Below are 18055 nucleotides of genomic sequence, written 5' to 3'. Positions count from 1 at the left end.
CCAGCACTCTGGAGGCAGAGGCAGGCGGATCTCTGAGTTCGAGGCCAGCCTGGTCTACAAGAGCTAGTTCCAGGACAGCCTCTAGAAACTACAGGAAAACTCTGACTCGAAAAACCAAAAAAAAAAAAAGAAAGACAAAAAAATATTAATCGAATTCCCCAATTCCCCACACCCATTGCTAGGCATCTGAACCTTCCCATGTTTCAAAGCATTTCAGTATTCTAGAAGATCACCACAGTAAATTACTTTGGAGAAGTCTCTCTTTTCTGCCATGAATATGGTTTGTGGATATACTAAATTATCTCATGGATCCAAAAGTTTGCTGAAAAATGCCAGAGATGCTTTCCTTCTTTGATAGCAGTAATCTGTATGCAGAGGTTCCTTTCCGTCATCCTCTGTAGCACAATTTATGGCTGTGAGAGATCTCTACCACCTTTCTCAGGGAAGGTGACTGGAAGCGATTGGCCTGTTGTCCTAGTCCTGCTACTATTGTTGTGATGAAACACTGTGACCAAATCAACTGGAGGAGGAAAGGATTGATTTGGTTTATAAATCCACATGCCAGTTTATCACAAAGGAAGTCAGGACAGGAACTCAGACAGGGCAGGTGCCTAGAGTCAGGCTCCAGTTGAGAGGCATTGGAGGGGTGCTGCTTACTGGATTGCTCACCATTACTTGCTCAGCCTGCATTCTTATAGAACCATGGACCACATGCCCAAGCAAGGTAACACCTACAGTGGTTGGGAGCTCCCCATCAAACACAAATTAAGAAAATTTTCCAGTTCCTCCCGGAGCAGAAGCCAGGAACAAATCCAGTCCTGGGAGCCAACCCAGTCCCAGAACAGTGGCAGATGAGGGTTGAGCCAGTGACCAGATCCAGAGTCGGCGATCTCCACCAAAACAGGTCCAACTCCAAGACAGGGACTTCTGCAGGAGGAGATCCAGACCAAGATTTTCAGAAACAGATCAAAGCCAGCAACCTAGGCCAAAGTAGGCCTAAGACAGGAAACTCCAAGGGAGCAGAGCAAAGCACAGGAACACTGAGCTATTTCCAGCAACAGGAGTAACCAACAGGGTAACTAGAACTGTGACAATGACTATACCACGAGAAACAACCATCTGAGCTTTGGATTCACTGGCACCTAGAAGATTATTCAACAAAATCTCAGACAGCCCCAACTGATGGGGAAACTCTGTTAACCAATCACAGTGAATTGGGGCATGGCAACCTGGTCCGCAGGGAAGAAAACCTGGAGATCCAGGTGCAATCACTCTCTCTACACAGTGCTCGTCAGACCACTTTGGATTTCAGACCACCCTCTCTTGTAACATGAGTTCCCCCACCCGCCTTTTATCAATTATTAAAATATAGCTTGTTCTTGAGCTGGTCCGGTTATTAATCATAAAAACTGATTAGCCTTCACTTGGAGCCTGAACATTGGGGCCACTGCGAGCTGCACCATTTGCAAGCCTCATGGCCACTGCGCACTTCCCCATCCTGGAACGTGGGGCTTTTGGAGCTTCTTGCAGTGCTGGCCAGCTGCGGCAGCACAGCGTTCAGTTCATTTGGGCTTAGATAGTCTCTGCGCGCTATTGGCACGGCGTGGGCTGCCCCACCCCCACCCCCATCCAGGCATCTCTCAGCTCACTCTTGGCAGCCTCCACAGCTCCAGACCCGAGCACTTCCAGGCATGTGTGCCCTGTGTCCGTGCCCGTGCTGCAGGCTTTGGGTCCAGACACAGCTGCCACTCCACCAGAGCAAGAAACTATTGAGCAGCCAAACACATTAACAGAGCACACGGTCTGTGATTTTAACTTATTTATTTGATTATATGTTTCAGTATTTCATTTACATTCAGCTATCTAAAATCAAGCATGTGGATTCAGGTACACCCCACCACCTACTGGAGGACAACGGTTATTGCACCTACTCTTGCTTATTTGATTAAACGACAGGTAAGATTTATTTTGAATTTAAAAAGGGAAAATGTCAGACAATCTAACCCTCTAAGGTTTCCATAGCCTTTCACTTACTCCATGTGGGAGGTCTTACAAGATGTGAATGACACCCCTCTCATGTGGCATTTCTGGGATTCGCCTTTTTTCATGTATTTTATGGCTTTTTCATAATATGACTTGACAATAGGAAAATGATGTGGTCTTTACAGACTGAATCCAGGAATCTTAGAAAAGAAGTTAAAAATCTAAGGAAGGGCACAACCATCTTGTCTGACAATTTTCAGTCGGCTGAGGTAATTTCAACATCAATTCAGAGTGAAACCAACCTCTTCAAGAAAGAGATTGGAGTTCTCAAAGAGGAGACTAGATTTTTGTTTAATATGACTCAGTCAACTGAGCTAATTTCAGAAAGGTACAGTCTAATAGTAATTCATTTAAGGAGAGATTCAGTGCTCTGGAGAAGGAAATGGCTGATTTGGCACATAAAATCCAGTCCATGACAGTAGGTGCTGAAACATTATTTGAGAGGATTCGACCTGCTGAATTTATTAATCGAACTTTGTCAAAGGGGTATGACAGATTGACTGATAGAATGTCCCTCCAAGAAGGTAATATACATGCCATGAGGATTATGTCTAAGGATGAGATATTATCTCTAATGGACAGACTTCATACCTTAGAATCCTCAATGAGGGCATTAGAGCATAATGCTGGACAGGATATTCAGGACTTGCAGAAGGCAATGATAAACAGATTTGAAAAAACTGAGGAAATTATGGACTTCGACGAACAGGAGCAAAAGGTAGAAAGTCAAAATTTAACTTCGTCAGTACGTAAAACTCTGCAATAGCTTCCCCAGAGTTCTACCTGCCTTTCCAGTAATAACATCAGAAAAGGTAGCCGGCTCCAAATACCCTAAGGTTACCAAGGAATATACATGGAAGCCCTACGTATAAGTGATTTAAAAGAAATTAAACAAGCAATTGTGAATTATGGACTACATTTGTCCTTTGTTAGAGAGATGGTCAAAACTTGGGGAATGGGGCTTTAGGAACTGGATCTAGAAAGTGGGACAGATCAGCTGTCAGGCAGGTCATTCCCTGTTCTTCTGACTGGTGTGGCCTGGCTCTGAGCAGTGGAAGTCCTCAGGAGTGGGAACAAGGCCTGGCAATGGGGCAGGGGTGAGGTGGGAGGAGATCAGTGATTGGATTTAAGACTATCTAAGACTTAGCACCAAACCCAAGTGATAATATACTTTTAATATATTTGTATAGAAGAATTCTTTTTTTAAATTGTAAAGGCGTCCTTAATGATAACATTATCAAATAACAAGGGCTTGATTTCTTATACAGAAGACAGAAGAATAGTAAAGAAAAACTGAACCAAAGCAAAACCAAAACTCCATGAGGAAAACACAAAGTCACATATCTCCAGATCCGGCCACTAAGTCATTTATTTGATCTCTGATAATGAACTCCAAAGAGCATAGGCAGAGCATCCTCCTCAGCCTTTCCTTCTGCAGCTCACATGGCCTCTCTCCCAGGATTGCTCCACTCCACTCCAATCCAATCCCAGGACTGAATATAGGTTTCCTTACACACATCCCACTTTCCTGGCATCTCCAGCATCCTGATTTGTCCACAACAACTTAAACCTGACCCTCACAGCTTTATAAATTGCCTTATTTGGAGCTTTCAGTTTGGAATTCAATATTACTGCACACCACCTAACAATCCAACTGTGTTTGAGATCTTGGTGCAAGTCTTCGTGTCTCCATAACTCTGCTTTGCTGTTCAGCCTCAGCTGTCAACTTGATGCAGACCTGTGTGGTATGAGGGGTCTCAACTGAGCAATGCCTAAGATCAGGTCAGACTCTGGCCATGTCTTGATTGATCAATGATGTGGGAGCATCCAGTAAAATGTGGTAGGCTTATCCCCAGACTGTTAGTCCTGGGCTGTGTAATAAAGCAGGGTGAGCTAGGCAGAATGTGAGCCAGCTAGTCATGGTCCACCATGGCCCTGGCTATGGTTCATGCCGTCTTCTCTCAGTGTTGGATTCTGAATCCTAAGCCAAATTGCCCCTTTCCTCCTCAAGGAGCTCTGGGTCAGAGTATTTTATCACACAATAGGGGTGAAACTAGACCATCTGCATGCTCTAGTTGCTCAAGAATGACAGTTCTGCTGCCAGCGGGAGAAATGGCTGGAATTTAAGAATCCAGCTATGGTGGCTTTGGAGAGCTGGCATGAGAAGAGCACAGAAAACCTTCCTTAGCAGCCCTTTCGAGCAGAGTCACAGAATGATGTCTTGTGTCTGAATCACAACTTCTTTTCTATAAAATGAATGGCATACTTGTGGTTCTTAAACAGTTTTACAAATACACAGCATAATATACATGGTAGAGGAAAATACTCAAGGATATATTAAAATAAGTTGTGTTTATACTTTTAGCTTTGTTTTTGTTTGTTCTAAAATCTTGAGCTTGTGACCCAAACAGTAAGTAGTTACTTTTCTACAAGGTTATGAGAACTATGCCATAGAAGGGGAAAGAAACTTGAAACATTTTTTATATCTTATTTATCTGTTTATACTGTTGTAAGCTGTATTTACATCTTAAATCATCTTCTGAGACCTTCGAAGCTCATGATTTTATCCTCAGACCTCTATATATAATGAGCTAAAAAGCTGGCTATAGCCATGTGGAAGGATCTGGTTGTCTGATGTTGCCAAGCTGACAAAGTCATAGGTAGCCTAGGGGCACCCATCTCCAGGCTCCAGCTCTTGCAGCCAGCCTCTCTCAACCACTCCACTCCTGCCACCTTCCTTCTGAAGAAGCATCCCTCTTTCTTTCTCTCCCTTTTCTTCAGGTAGGCTGCCCTAATATCCCCTATCCACCAGACCCTACAAGCTACAAGCCTCATCTTGCCCCCAAACTTGCCTATTATCCCTCAACCTAGGTGGAACTCTGAAACACAGCCTGCTACTACACAAGAGAGGTCCAAGAGGTGAGTGACCAGTCACCCAGCAGGACAACCAACTCTCTAGGCCCTCACTACAGGGGGAAAACCTCTGGGTCCATCCCCCAATCTGCCTCAGCTTTTCTAGCTAGCCAACAAGAGAGTTTCCTGCAGGTAGGCTGTTCAAACACCCCATCACATTCATTGGCAAATCCTACTCCGCCCCCTAATCCCCCAACCACCCTCCTGCAGACCCACAACCTCAGAGGTGTAACATGAGGGGTCTGTTTGTTTGTTGGGGTTTCTGTCCCACCCGGTACCCCAGAACTGTTTAGCCCCAAAGAAAATCACACAGGTCTCTAAAGTTACAAAGCTGATTGGCCCATTAGCTCTAGCCTCTCACTGGCTAACTCTCACATCTTGATTAACCCATTTTTCTGATCTGTGTTAACCATGTGGCTCAGTACCTTTTTTCAGTGGGGCAGATCACATCCTTCTGCTTCGGTGATCTGGGCAGGAGTGGGAGGAATCAACTTCCTCCTTCCCAGAATTCTCCTGTTCTCATTACATAATTTCTACTTCCTGTCTGATTTTCCTGCCTATACTTTCTGCCTGGCCAATCAGCGTTTTATTTAACACATGACTGACAGATTACAGACAATTCTCCCACACCACAGAGGAATGCTGAAACACAAATGGGAACTACACAGAGAGGACCACAAGAGAGGAGGACCCAGAGACAGACTCTAAAGCACAAGCTGTGACTGCACAGAGGGCACCAAGAGAACAAACCAGGAGATCAGACCAAGAGAGCAGACTAAAAGAGACCTCAGTGGCTCCCTGAGACACAGACATTGACAGTACAGAGCAGACCAAGAACAATTCCCAAAGACACAGACAGCCACTACAAGGATTGTACCAAGATGCAAAGACACTGCCAGCATCAATTGAAGGAAGACATGGGTAGGCACCTATGCAAGAATATATCCAACATCCTAAAAATCAACATGGTAACACCAGAATCCAGTGCTGTGGAACAATGTTCTTCTACCCTGTAAAGATGGGTGACTTATATTGCTTTAATAAGATGCTGTTTGTCCAGTAGCCAGTCAGGAAGTATAGGTGGGGCAACCAGAAAGGAAGTATAGGTGGGGCAACCAGAACAGGAGAATTCTGGGAACAGAAAAGGCTCAGTCTGCAGTCATCTTCCTGACCCAGAGGAAGCAAAATGAGAATGCCTCACTGGTAAAAGGTAGAAAGCCACGTGGCTAAGACAGACAAGAATTATGGGTTAATGTAGGATGTAAGAGTTAGTAATAAGAAGCCTGAGCTAATAGGCCAACCAGTTTATAATTAATGTAGAACTCTGTATTTCTTTGGGATTAAATGGCTGTGGGACAGAAAGGGACAGAAACCTCTGTCAACAATCCAGTGGACATACCATGGCAAGACATGATCTTCCTAACCCAGAAGGAGAAGAAAACAAATTTAAATATAAATTTATGAAGATGACGGAGACCTTTAAAGAGAAAATGAAAAACTCCCTTAAAGAAATGGACGAAAAGACAAACAGAAAAATGAAAGAAATTAATAAATGCCTCACAAAGCAAACAGTTCAAGACTTGAAGACTGAAAAAGAGGCAATAAAGAAAACACAAACTGAGGGAATTCTGAATATGGAAAATCTGGGTAAACAAACAGGAACTACAGAGACAAGCATAAACAACAGAATACAAGTGGTGGAAGAGAGAATCTCAGATGTTGAAGATACTACAGAGGAAATTGATTCATTGGTCAAAGAAAACATTAAATCCAACAAATTCTTGAAACATCCAGGAAATCTAGAACACCATGAAAAGACCAAACCTAAGAATAATAGGGATAGAAAAAGTAGAGGAACTCTAGCTCAAAGGCACACAAAATATACTCAACAAAATCATAGAAAACTTCCTCAACCTAAAGAAGTATATCCCTATGAAGGTACAAGATGCTTACAGAACACCAAATAGACTGGATCAAAAAAACACATCCCCTCACCTTATAATAATCAATCAAAATGCAAAACACACAAATTATAGAAAAATATTTAGAGCTGCAAGGGAAAATGGTCAAGTAACATATAAAAGATGACTAACCAGAATTACACCCAACTTCTTAATAGAAACCATAAAAACCAGAAGGTCCAGGGCAGATGCACTGCAGACACTAAGAGACTATGGATGCAAGCCCACACTACTATGCCAACAAAGTTTTCAATCACCATCAATGGAGAAAGCAAGATATTCCATGACAAAGCCAGATTTAAACAATACATATACACAAACCCAGCTCTAAAGAAAGTACTAGAAGGAAAACCCCAACCCAAGGAAGCTAACTGTACCCCCAAAAATACAGGCAACAGATAACCTCCCACCAGCAAATCCCAAGGAAGGGAAACACACACACTACCACTGAAAAATAACAGAAATTAACAACCACTGGTCATTAATAGTTCTTAATATCAATGAACTGAATTCACCTATAAAAAGACACAGGCTAAGAGAATGGATACGAAAGCAGGATCCATCCTTCTGCTGTATACCAGAAACACACCTCAACTTCAAAGGCAGACATTACCTCAGAGTAAAGGGTTGGGAAAAGTTTTTTCAATCAAATGGACCAAAAAAACAAGCGGGTGTAGTTTTCCTAATATCTAATAAAATATACTTCAAATGGAAATCAATCAGAAGAAATAAAGAAGGAAACTTTATACTCATAACAGGAACAATCCATTAAGATGTAGTCTCATCCTGAACATCTGTGCCCCTAATACAAGAATATCCACATTTGAAAGGAAAACATTATTAAAGCTTAAATCGCACATCAAATCCCACACACTAATAGTAGGAGACTTCAACAGTCCACTCTCGTCAATGGACAGGTCAACCACACAGAAACTTAAGAGAGAAATAAGAGAACTAATAGATGTCATGACTCAAATGCACTTAACAGACATCTACAGAATATTCCACCCTAACACAAAAGAATATACCTTCTTCTCAGCACCTCATGGAACCTTCTCAAAAACTGACCCACATACTCAGTAACAAAGCAAACCTCCACAGAAACAAAAAGAAAAAAATGGAATAATGCCTTTTTATTGGAATACCATGGTTTAAAGTTAGAATTCAACAACACTAATTGCAGAAAACCTACAAACTCATGCAAACTGAACAGTAAACTATTGAGCCACCCCTGTGTCAAGGAAGAAATAAAGAAAGAAATTAAAGACTTCTTAGAATTCAACAAAAATGAAGACACAATGTACTGAAACCTTTGGGACACTATGAAAGCAGTACTAAGAGGAAAGTTCATAGCACTAAGTGCCTACATACAGAAAATGGAGAAAGCTTACACTAATGACTTAACAGCACACCTGAAAGCTCTAAAACAAAAAGAAGCAGACTCACCCAGGAGGAGTAGATGACAGGAAATAATTAAATTGAAGGCTGAAATCAATAAAATAGAAACAAAGAAAACAATACAAAGAATCAATGAAACAAAAAGCTGGTTCTTTGAGAAAATCAACAAGTTAGACAAATGCTTACCCAAACTAATCAAAAGGCAGAGAAAGAACATCCAAATTAACGAAATCATAAATTAAAAGGAGGCCATAACAGGCACTGAGGAAAGCCAGAGAATCATTACATCATACTACAAAAACCTGTACTCCCCAAAATTGTAAAATGTAAAAGAAATGGACAATTTTCTAGATAGGTACCACATACCAAAATTAAATCAAGACCAGGTGCATAATTTAAATAGACCTATAAACTGCAAGGACAGAGAAGCTGTCATCAAAAACCTCCCACACACACCCCAAAACTCCCGGGGCTGGATGATTTTAGTGTAGAATTCTACCAGAACGGCAAGATAAGCTAATATTCCTCAACTGTTCCACATAATAGAAACAGAAGTAACATTGCCAAATTCTTCTTATGAAGCTATAGTTACCCTGATACTGAATATCACACAGACTCATCCAAGAAAGAGAATTACAGACCAGTCTCACTCATGAACATAGATGCAAAAATACTCAATAAAATACAGGCAAACTGAATCCAAGAACACATAAAAAAAAATCATCCACCATGATCAAGTCAGCTTCATTTCAGAGATACAGGAATTGTTCAACATATGAAAATCTATCAATGCAATCCATCATATAAATAAACTAAAAGAATAAAACCATGTGATTATCTCATTAGATGCTGAAAAAGCATCCCTAGTACTGGGTATTAAAGGTTGGAGCCACCACCACCTGGATCTGTTTCTGCATTGATCTTATGTAGCCCAGGGTGGCCTTGAACTCATAGAGATCCATCTGCCTCACCCTTCTAACTCCTGAGGTTAAAGGTGTGTGACACCATTGCCTGGCCTCTCCTGGCTTAGTTTCACCTTCTGGCTTTCATGCAAGCTTTATTTATAATACATGGATAAAATATCACTATGATTTCCCTTTTGTCTAAAATTTTATAAAGGCTATAACTAATATAAGAAAATGTATACCATAAGAACAGTAACTATGTACAATATATATATAGGAAATAAATACAACAACGTCTGCAACACTGGGACATCCATCTTTGGCCTACAGGCCTAACAAGTCCTACAGACTTCTCTGTGAAGCAGGCTATTCTGAAGGGCTGTCCCTCCTATCTTGACAATGTTTGGCAGTCACTCTCTTTTGTGTTTTTCTTGTCCAGTTAGGACAGTATACTGTCAGCAGTCGAGGCAGGGACACTTTCTTTCCCAGTGGCTTACTCTTACCCCAAAGAAAGTAACTTATATGCGGAAGTTCATCGATACTCAAATCTTCTCTGAAATAGATTGGTGCTGCCAGGAGCAGACATGTCTCATTGTAATAAAAAAAAGAACATTTGTGGTTAAAATAACTTAAATGCCATATTCTGTAAATCTCTGAACTGTTTGAAGATGACCTGTCTAAAATATATCTTTGTTTGACCTTGAAAACATACCTAATGTGGCTACAAGTTTAATTATAGTAGGTGATTAACTACTAACTTTCATTTCCATATTATCCTAAACAATTGGTAATAATAATTTTCAAGAGCTAGAAATTTGCATTACATTGTTAAGTGAGTTATATAGGTACAATACCTTCAACAAGAGTAGAAATATATGCACAGTATGTTCTATCAAAGTCAATCTCAATATACAAAATTGTACACAATATACAAAAGTCCAATCCATTGTAAAATATTTAAAACTAGGAGCTGCCTTTTAAAAGTGGTCAATAATCTGCCGTTTATCTTATCATATCTATATTCTCCCATTTTTCTTTTCAGTTCCCTTTTTGGCAGGCGTTGGGGCCTTTGCACTGGGTTTTAAGGTCAGAGTGGTACTTCTAATATGGTGTCAATCATATTGTCTGGGGACCTATCACAATATAAAAATTCAGAGGGAAATTTGAACAATAAGATCTGCTATATATTTGGAAGACCTTTAAGAAGATCAATGTAATCAACCTTACTTTACTTTGGACTCTCACTGTCATTGCAATAAACTCAGATGGACACACTGTACTGTAGTGATGAGATGAGCAGGCCTGCTTTTCATCCCACCAGGATCCCACATGGCTAGCTTTACACCCGAAATAACAACACACAAATTGTATTCATTTCAACACTGCCTGGCCCATTAGCTCTAGCCTCTTACTGGCTAACTCTCACATCTTACTCAACCCATTTCTAATAATCTATATAGCACCACAAGATGGTGGCTTACTAGGAAGGATTCAGCATGTCTGACCTGGTGGCTGGCTCCATGGCATCTGACCCACTGCCTTCTTCCTCTCTGGATTCTGTTTTGTCTTCCCCACCTACCTATGTTCTGAACTATCAGGCCAAGCAGTTTTCTTTATTAATTAACCAATGAAACAACACATAGACAGATGACCTACCTACATCATTTCCCCTTTTTCTGTTTAAACAAAAAAGAATGGCTTTCACTTTAACATAGTAAAAATTACATATAACAAAAAAGTTATCAAGCAAGAATTACAGTTACAATATTTATATCTACTTTATCTTTTATCATAACTAAGGAAAACTATAACTATCTATTTATTCTTCAACTCCATCAAAGACTCCAGAAGGACACAATATTACCTAGGTAAACAAGAAGGAAGCAATTTCCAAAACTCTAGAAATGACTGAGACATCTCACTACCTGGACAGTCACCCAAAGTTCCTCTGTACCATTGGGCATCCATCTTCAGCCTACAGGCCCATAGTATCCAGCAGACTTCCATGAATCAGGAAATTTCAAAGGCAGTTCAGTCACTATCTGCTGTGTCCTGCAGAATGTGTCGCAGACTCTTTCATGAATCAGGAACCCTAAAAGACCATCTCACCTTTAGGCAAGTTCAGCAGTCCTCTCTCTGTGGGTTCTTTGTGTCCAGTTTATGCAAAAGTCCAGGCAAGAGCAGTTTCTTGCCCAAATGTCTATTAAACTCCATAAGGAGCTTCTTCAATACCCATCTTCCTCTTGAAGTAGATTGGTACTGCCAGGAGCAGACGTGTCTCATTGTCATGAAAAGCCCTAAGTTATTAAAACATTTAAAATGCCATATTCTGTAGTCTTTGGAAGATATGAAGAATGTCTATCTAACTGAAATACATCTCTATATATCTAGAAAATCTAACTATCATGACTACAAGATTGACTATTATCGATGATTATTCAATAATAACCTATATTTCCTGATTATACATTACATTTTAAATGAACTACACAATCACAATACCTTAATCAATATCAGAAATACATATAACAAGATTGACCTTAAATTAGTATCAGTAAACCAAGATTCATATCAATCCAAATTATTTATATCTATATTATCTCCCCCTTTAAATGTAAAAGAACATTTATAAACAATATTTGGGAATATGGGCACAGTTATTTGTCTTCAAACTGCTTCCTGCCATATGGGAGCACTGTTATTTAGGTCTTTCATGGTATATAATCTGTGTGTTAGGTACATCTCAGTCAGCAGTTGAGCAAAGTAATTTTTTGAGGGTGTTCATAGCAACGTTTCAGGAGGGCATAGTCTATCATACCATATTGGGATAGAAGAAATCCACAGGGTCTCATCCTCTGTGAAAACAAAAGAACTTTTCCAAAGCATCATAACCTTATATCCAAATTTTGAAGTCAAGGTATTTTCAAAATATCTATCTTGGATTAGTTCAGCAGCATTTATAAACAAATATCTTTTAGCAGCTGTTGCTCCTTCCTCAGTATTCAAACAATTCAAAGAGAACATAATAGCATACACTATCAAGATTTTCTGTGTATTTTCCATCTTTGTGCGGCTTTCTTTTAACCTCTATTTCATTTATTTTTACTTTTATTTTTTGAGACAGGTTCTCTGTATATCTTTGTCCTGGAATAACTCTGTAGACCAGGCTGTCCTTGAACTCACAGGGATCTGCCTGTCTCTGCCTCGCAGGCATTGGGATTAAAGGTGTGTGCTAACACACTTTGAAGTCACAGAGGTCAATCTACCTCTGCCCCTTGAAGTCACAGAAGTCAATCTACCTCTGCCTCCCAAGTGTTGGGATTAAAGGTGTGTACTACCACACCAAACTACTCTATTTCTTTCTCTCTCTTTTTTGTTTTTTACTTTAAGAACTTTAACTTTTAGCCTGCATATATTTTTAACACAGTGTAAATCATTTAGAGGTTTTCTTTGTTTTTGAATCTCTCTTTACTGTATATCTCTCTCTCTGACCACACGAGCCTTTAAATTACTGAGCAGTATGGGTAGGATTAAAGCCATGGCTTTGCTGGCTAGATCCAGCCCATTCCTTAGCTTTCGAGCCTCATGGCTGAGGTACTGGCTGTAGCCATTTTTATTGCCACAACTCTATGACGTTTCAAGGTCCCTGCCAGCAACCAAGCTGCAGCATTCTGCTCACAGACCACACTCAGTTGGACCACCTGCCTGAAAGAGTCAGAGTTTGCCCTGGTAGGATGGCCCAGAAAGCCGGCATTTTAAAACAGCACCAATTTTTTCCTGCTACAGCTGAAAACCTAAAAGCATGCAGTCGGCTTTTCATCAACACTGTGTAAGTGTTACATGGCAGGACCTCTTAAAAGAGCTGCAGGGTTTTGCAGCTAAAGCTGAGTCAGGAAGCCTCTCTTAGATGAGAGTGTTTTCTTGCTCTCGCAAGCAGAGCAGACCCGAGAAATTGCTGCCACCAAGAAGCCATGCTTTACTCTATTCTTTTCCAAGCTTTCTCAAGCTTTCTGTGGATTCAGTTATCTATGTGTGCGCCATTCTGTAGTGATGAGGCGAGCAGGCCTGCTTTTCATCCCGCCCGGATCCCACATGACTAGCTTTACACCCGAAATAACAACACACAAATTGTATTCATTTAAACACTGCCTGGCCCATTAGCTCTAGCCTCTTACTGGCTAATTCTCACATCTTGCTTAACCCATTTCTAATAATCTGTGTAGCACCACAAGGTGGTGTCTTACTGGGAAAGACTCAGCATGTCTGATCTGGTGGCTGGCTCCATGGCATTTGACCCACTGCCTTCTTCCTCTCTGGATTCTGTTCTGTCTTCCCTGCCTACCGATGTTCTGACCTATCAGGCCAAGCAGTTTTCTTTATTAATTAACCAATGAAACAACAGATAGACAGATGACCCACCTACATCACTGTACATCTTGTACCATGTTCCCCAGTTCTCCTTTATGTGCCATTCATGCCCCTCACTCAGAATGGTGTCAGTGTATAAAAGATGTGGAAATAAAACCTGTGAACACCCACTTAAAGCAACATCATTAAAAATAAAAGTGCATCCCCACAAGAAACCTTGAGGACAACATACGGACATTGGTTCTTAACATCTGACTGTGACTCTGTGGCTCTTCTGAGTCAGTAAGTTTAGAATGGCCTTTTGAAGATCCGGTTACTATGCTGTGGTGGTTTAAACAAGAATGGCCCCAAGAGGCTCATGTATTTGAATGCTAAATCACCAGGGACTGAAACTCTTTGATTGGATTATCATTAGATGTGTTGTCCTCCTTGGAGGAAGTATGTGACTGTAGGTGAGATTAAGGTTTTAAGAGAAGTGGAGAGGCCCACATCTCTCTCTTGCCCTGCTACCTGCTCATGAGGGATACAGTCCTCAGCTACTGCTTCACTGCCATGCCTGCCTCTATGCTCCATGATAATGGTAATGGGCTTGATCTGTGGAACTATAAGGAAACCCCCAATGAAATGCTTCCTCTTGCCTTGGCCATGGCATCTTCACAGCAATAGAACATGGCTAAGACACCTGCCAGTTAGGTGACAGTAGCCTGATGGGCTAAGACACCTGCCAGTTAGGTGACAGTAGCCTAATGGGCTAAGACACCTGCCAGTTAGGTGACAGTAGCCTAATGGGCTAAGACACCTCCACAGTATAAGATAAGCTTTGGATCAGAGTCCACAAAATAGAACAGTTTTCCCATTGCAAGGCCTCATGAGTCTAGGAATCAAGGGGGTAGAAATGGAAAATGGTGACTCACTATCACGCCTAGTGGCTGGGACAATTTTTGCTGCCCGTGAATGACTTCTGTTCTGCTGGCCTAAAAGTTTTGGTTCCAGTTTAGAGATGGGTGCACCTTCCTGGAGACATGATAAAATTTCCATATAACTAGAAGCTCGGGCTCCTTACTGGTCACTTTGAAATTCTGATGCTTTTGTCTCAACAGCCTAAGACTGTAATAACAGTTTTAGGAGGAGATGTGATTTATCAAGACTCCTAGGGGAAATTTGGATTGCATCTCCAAAATGGTGATAAGGCAGTCTGGCATGCATGAGATCCTACAGGGTTTCTCTTGGTGTTAGCATGCTCTGTGATTCCTGTTAATGGTAAACTATAACAACCAATCGAGGCAGGATGAGAAAGGACCCAGATCCTTCAGGGATGAGGCATGGGCCACTCCTCCAGGAAAAGTAACAAAGCCTATTCTGGTATTGCTGAGGTTGGAGGAAATACAGAATGGATTGCAGAGAAAAGTAGTTATAAATACAATCTAACTTCACTGTTGCCAAAACAAGGATTACAAGTGACATGAGTGTTTCTGACATATTTTTAAGAACATATTTATGAATATAGACACATATAGTAAGTATGTTTTCATCCCTCTTCTTCCTTATCGGGTAATTTTAAATCCTTTGAGATAATATCAGGATATTGCATTTAAGTTATACGACATCAAAATTTTGTTCCCCGTGAGATAGATACTGGTACCTATCCTAAAGTATATAAATACATTTACAGTTGTACATGAAATGTTATACAACTTAGGTGGAGCTATGACTTGGTCACTGTTCTCATTTGGAAACTAGGATGACAGGAGATGTGAGCATGTGTCACTTTGGTAAGGTGTAGACTTGTGATGGCTAGACTCACTTGTCAGCTTCCCTGCATGTGGAATCAGCCAAACACAAGCAGCGCTCCCATCAGAAGGATTTTCTTGGTTTGATCATTTGAAGTCAAATGACCCACCCTAAACCTAGATAATGTGAGGCCAGAAGACCCATCCTAAGTCTAGGTCATGCCTTCTAGTGACATCCTACATAAAAGGACACGGAGAAGGAAGCCTATGCTTTTGCATGCTTTTCCTTACTCTCACTGGAAAAGCTCATTTGTCCTGCTGCTAAAGTATTGCCTTGTTAGTATTAGAACTTATTTCTTTGGAATTCCAGTGCACACTCAAGACCATCTGAGACATTTGTCCCTGGCGACTGAAGAACTGCTGATTTCTAGGCCTATCTATTGAGAATCAGCCATCTTTGCACTAGCTAGACCACACCCTGTAAGCCACTTGAATACACCATGTGTGTGTATGTACATATATATATATATATATATGTATATATATATATATATATATACACATATATATATATATTCATCTTAAAGGAGAACCTACAACTGTTGCTCTTCTTGGTCAGCATAATTCCTGTTTTGTAAAGCTTCTCCTTATGTCCACAGTAAGTGTAGCTCTCACCTGTCATCAAAGGATCTTATATTTGCAGCACACAGTGACCATTACTGAAAACCACAACTGGTCAAAGTGAGGAGTTCATCTGATAGTGTGGTTCATGGCCCAAACAGAAGAACCTGCAACACAACTCCTTCATAACCCATTGACCTGAGTGGAACTTTGTCTGTCAAATGAAGGTTATCGTTTTCAATAGTATGAATCCTTTCAGCTAAAGGCTGTATACTTTCTAAAAGTTTCTCATTCTTGACTCTGTTATCAACTATTTCCTTAAGGCTATAATACAAAGAGTAAGCTAATAGGCGCCATGATTACAAAAATATATATACAAGATAGCTCATTAGAGCTTTTGCAGAATTCCATCCATAGTAGAAACAAAAAGGTTGTTAAATTCATGAATGGTGATATTGTCTGCAATTATCTTGGGGCTGGTTTACAATTTTCAAATTTATTTCTTTATTTATTAATCAAATTAACTTACCTCTGTTATAATTTTCAGGAAATTGTTGTAGGTGTAATATGCTTGATTGGCCAGCAGGTGTCGCAGTTGCAGCAGTAAGGCAGGTCCAAGATCAGTACCTGAAATATCTGAGACTTAGAGTTACTAACAAATTTAGTTAATTACATAAGCGGAGCACATCTGCATATGGAGGTATGAGTTGGTCAGAATATCAAGGAACCCAGAGCTCAGGCCAGGCATCCGCGAATACGAACTAGGAAGGCAAGCCTGCAGGAGCAGGGTTAGAGCCTCTGTTCCTGGAGTCTGAGCTCAGCCTGACCATAGTTGGCCTGGCAGAAACCAGAGAAGCCATGGAGGAGTTGCAGCAGAAAGCAGCAGGCAGCAGTAAGTCAACCACTTAGTAGGTGGACCAGGCCACATGGGCATGGGCAGTGGGAAATTGCCAAATCACCGCAGCAGGCCAGTCCAGCCAAACCTTGCTCAGCTGCCCAGAGGGGTAGTTCAGTTGCATGGGATGGGAGAAGGTTGTGGGGGCCTGGGCAGGGCCCAGCAGTAGCATGAATACAGACCATGTGCCATTTTGTTGGCATACAAAAGAGTTCCACAATAGCCCAGAATGGAGTGTAACAAAGGTTTATTTATCTGGAGATAACTCACAGAAAGATTAGTGATCACAGTCCTCTGGATGTGATGTGGGAGTCCCCTGTGTGCTGTGATTACCATTAATGACTAAAGAAACTGCCTTGGCCTGTTGATAGGGCAGAACTTAGGTAGGCGGGGAGGACTGTACTGAATGCTGGAGAAAGTAGGGCGGAGTCAGAGATGCCATGGAGCCGCTGCCTGACATCGACATGCTGAAAGTTTGCTGGTAGACCATGTCTTCATGGTGATATACAGATTAATAGAAATGGTTTAAATTAAGATGTAAGAGTTATCCAATAAGAAGCTAGAGCTAATGGGCCAAGCAGTGTTTTAATTAATACAGTTTCTGTGTGATTATTTCAGTTCTGGGCAGCCAGGACAAACAAGCAGCTCACCCCAACATGTATGTGCTGGGGACCGGAACTGAATCCAAGAGGCCCACACATGCTTTTCATCTGCATTTATAGTACATGACACCATGCCCAAAGTAGATCAGTACCTTAAATACTATTGGCTGAAAGAGTTCCCACAGCAAGTATCATCTAACTTTTCTCTGGTCTTGGGATCCCTGGAAAACTCCCTCCTTCATATCAGGAGCCCTGGGTAACCCCCATCCATCTTGGGACCTTCCTCTCTCAATTACCAGAATCAAAATTTTTTTCTAAACATAATCTTCTGCCTTGCCAATATCTTGTCGGGTCCAAGCTGTCAGTTGGACAGTTCCACAAAGACTGAAAAACACTGAGGTAACCAGCTACCCCAGGACGTGACCAACATCCCATCTTTCTCAAATTCTCCAAGACTTCAGTGCCCACAAATCAGCAGGAAGCAGTCTTGAGGGACCCAACTCCTCCATTCATTCCCATTTGCTACCCTTAGCCCCCCCCCAGTTTTTATAATAAACAAAATTGTGAAATGTTATTATTTTCATCACCCAAAGTTGCCAGTGCTCTGGCACAATGCCTA

The 18055-nt window shown here is 41.1% G+C and overlaps 1 protein-coding gene and 1 long non-coding RNA gene across 2 annotated transcripts in view; both read right to left on the bottom strand.

Moving 5' to 3' along the window:
- The window catches only part of LOC119802714, a 33734-nt gene extending 17070 nt beyond the window's left edge, over positions 1-16664 (bottom strand). The window contains exon 1 of the long non-coding RNA XR_005283494.1: positions 16469-16664. This is a non-coding gene — a long non-coding RNA (uncharacterized LOC119802714). The remainder of the gene's footprint in view (positions 1-16468) is intronic.
- LOC119802706 (serum amyloid A-5 protein-like) overlaps positions 1-18055 on the bottom strand; it is a 226863-nt gene that overhangs the window by 151910 nt on the left and 56898 nt on the right. The gene's annotated exons all lie outside the window — the stretch shown is intronic.

Source organism: Arvicola amphibius, chromosome 12, assembly GCF_903992535.2.
Source record: "Arvicola amphibius chromosome 12, mArvAmp1.2, whole genome shotgun sequence".
Taxonomy (NCBI): Eukaryota; Metazoa; Chordata; class Mammalia; order Rodentia; family Cricetidae; genus Arvicola; species Arvicola amphibius.
The sequence above is the reverse complement of the archived record's forward strand: the minus strand, read 5'-3'. Positions and strand labels throughout refer to the sequence as shown.